This window comes from Eptesicus fuscus, chromosome 3 (assembly GCF_027574615.1).
Source record: "Eptesicus fuscus isolate TK198812 chromosome 3, DD_ASM_mEF_20220401, whole genome shotgun sequence".
Classification (NCBI taxonomy): Eukaryota; Metazoa; Chordata; class Mammalia; order Chiroptera; family Vespertilionidae; genus Eptesicus; species Eptesicus fuscus.
The window spans coordinates 32,798,702-32,801,921 of NC_072475.1; the positions used below are offsets into that span (position 1 = coordinate 32,798,702).

The following is a 3,220-nucleotide window of genomic DNA, read 5'->3' on the forward strand; positions in this document are numbered from 1 at the left end:
AAAGAAACCTGAAGTTTTGGATTAAAGCTGAAGACTTTTTAAAACCCTGTTGTTGAACCAGTGACTTTTTTTTTTATTGTGCTGATGGGTTAAAACTTCAGTTTTAAAACTTCAGTTCAGACACCCACAGCCGCCTCCAAAAGCCTCACGTCTGCCCCTCCCCGCAAGGTTGAATCGCGATTTTCCTGCCAAGTTTGTGATTGTCACGAGTTCACAAGTTGCTGGCCAGCAGGCCACACACACGGGATGGTCGGAATATCGACCCAAAGCCACGTACACCTGGGGAGATGCAGCCAGGGAGGACGCGGCCAAAAGCAGGCTGGCAGAAAGGACCCAGGAACGATAACAGTTAATCAAATAAGATATTTGTTGGTGGAATTCCTCACAATTGTGGTGAGACAGAGCTCAGGGAATACTTCCAGAAATTCGGAGTGGTCACAGAAGTGGTCATGATCTACGACGCAGAAAAGCAGAGGCCTCGAGGTTTTGGATTTATTACTTTCGAGGACGACCCATCCGTGGACCAGGCTGTCAACATGCATCTTCACGACATTATGGGCAAAAAAGTGGAGGTTCAACGGGCTGAGCCTCGCGACAGTGAAAGTCAAGTGCCTGGACAGCCAGGGGCCGGCCAGTGGGGCAGCCGCGTCATGCCCAGTGCCCGCCAATGGCTGGGCAGGCCGGCCCCCACCTACATGGCAGCAAGCATATGGCCCACAAGGAATGGGGTGCCGGCAGGACAGGCAATTGGTGGCTGCGGACCGCCCCCTCGGGAAGAGGAGCTCCCCCACCACCCTCGCCATTCACCTCTTACATTGTGTCCACCCCTCCTGGAGGGCTCCCTCCTCCACAGGGCTTCCCGCAGGGCTACGGCGCCCTCCCACCCCCCAAATTCAGTTTTGGCTATGGGCCTCCACCTCCACCTCCAGATCAGTTTGCGCCACCAGGGGTCCCCCCTCCACCTGCCACTCCTGGGGCAGCAGCACCTCTGGCCTTCCTGCCACCTCCCTCTCAGGCTGGCTGCCCCCAACGCCACAGCCAGACTTCCCCTACAGTCAGTACGGCCTGGGTACCGATTCTCAAGACCTGGTGGGCTTCGGGCCCATACTTTGTTGACACTCTTATGGTCAGGCTGAGCAGTGATATGGCCTAGTCAACAGAGCCAAATATAACAGTACAATGATTGAAATTTCTTTTGAGGCCAAATTTTTTAAACTTGAACTTTTTCTAACGCCACTTCTTCAAAATAGACTCACCCAGGCAGTGGTATTTTGTGGAAGAGCCACACTCAGGGGCCAAAGAGCCGCATGTGGCTCACGAGCCGCAGTTTGCCTAACGTGGGGTTATGGACAGGACTTGACCGGCTTTGGGCAGGGTTTCTCAGACCCCAGCCAGCAGCCCGGTCCTATGAGGGCCCCTCAGTGCCAGGCTCCGGGGAGGCCCCCCTGCTGGTGGAAGTGGCTTCCGACGAGGTCAGAACCACAATGTTCAAGGATTCCACCCCTACCGACGCTAGCTAGCTGGTGCCACGCAGGCGGCTAGATGGCACAGCCCACTTTTTTGTTGTGTGTGTGTGTGTGTGTGGTTTGTTTTTTTTCCCCAGCACGTGCTTTGCATGCTTTGTTGGGAATAGAGACGGGTTATAGCTGGTCATCTTTCAGTTTTGCCACGTGTTAAGGAGAGAACTCTGCTCGCTGAACATGCATCGCACATGCTACTAGACAAGACACTGGCAGAAGCTGTAAGTGCCAAGTGCAGGTCTGACAGCTGCACCCCAGTTTCCTTTAGCACAACCGTTAAATGTCACATTCCTACAAGATAAAATACCCAGGACAAGTGCAAAAGCAGCAGGAGTAACCAGTGCTGTGGCAGGCAAAGGGGACATTTGTCACCCCAATGACCTTTCTCAGCCCAATCTTACCCGGAGCTGGTGCCACATGATGGGAGTTGACCCACAGGATGAAACTCCCTGGCTTCCTGGGACTCTAGACTGTCTCTGAGTGTCATCTCCTTGGTTCTATTCCGTTCACAGGGAGCCAACAAGTCTCTATATTCTCAGTGTTTTTACATCAGGATTAGAAGTGCTCTTTTTTTTTATTCTCATCTGAGGATATGTTTATTGATTTTAGACAGAGAGGATAGGGGATAAAAAGAGAGAGAGAGAGCAAACATCGAATGGTTGTTTCTTATACATGCTGAGGATCAAACCCAAAACCTAGGTATGTGCCCTGACCTGGAACCAAACCTGAAATCCTTTGTTGTATGGGACGATGCCCCAACCAACTGAGCCACCAGCCAGTGCTGGAGGTGTTTCTAATTAGATTGTGGGGGTTCAATGCTCTCCATTCCCTGTCAGTCACAGATCCTATGCCATGTGTGAGGAGGCCATGCCCGGCACTCCCTGCACTTCTGCTCCACCAACTGAGTCATATGCTCCCAAATCTGCCTCTGCCAAATTGCACTTGTTATTGTAACTACTTAAAAATTGCATAAGTTGATGAAATGTGATTGCAAAAAGAGAACCACTATTTCTTAGAAAACTACAGTGAATTCTTTGGAAAGACTCGATAAAGGCAAGTCACTAAAAAGCTCATTAACTTAGATAAGGGTAAAACCAGTGTCAAAATTGGAGAAAGAAATTTGCCCAAAGCCACACAGTTCCAGCTGCAGAACTGGAATGCAAGCCCAAGAACCTCATCAGTGCAGGAATAAACCCAAACCGACACCTAGTTTTAATCATTAAGCCTGCCAGTGTAAAACAAACTGTCAAACAGTTATTTCATCTTTTATGGTGAGTTGCCTGAAGGGCAATTAGTAGTGTGGTGGGAATGTTTGCAGTGAGAATGCTTAGAGCAAAGATGTTTATGAAAAGACCAGAGGCCCGGTGCACGGGGGAGGGTACCCTCAGCCCAGCCTGCACCCTCTCCAATCCAGGACCCCTCAGAGGATATCCGACTGCACTTGTTATTGTAACTACTTAAAAATTGCATAAGTTGATGAAATGTGATTGCAAAAAGAGAACCACTATTTCTTAGAAAACTACAGTGAATGGATGCAGTCGGACATCCCTCTCACAATCCTGTACTGCTGACTCCTAATTGCTCACCTGCCTTCCTGCCTGATCACCCCTAACTGCCCCCCCTCCTGCCGGCCTAATCGCCCCTCACTGCCTCTGCCTGCTGGCCTGATCACCCCTAACTGCCCCGCCCCGTGCCAGCCT

The 3,220-nt window shown here is 50.7% G+C and overlaps 1 pseudogene; it reads left to right on the forward strand.

The window, feature by feature from the left end:
- Nucleotides 1–340: 340 nt before the first annotated feature.
- LOC103286808 (DAZ-associated protein 1-like) lies at nt 341–1,516 on the forward strand (annotated as a pseudogene).
- Nucleotides 1,517–3,220: the final 1,704 nt, after the last annotated feature.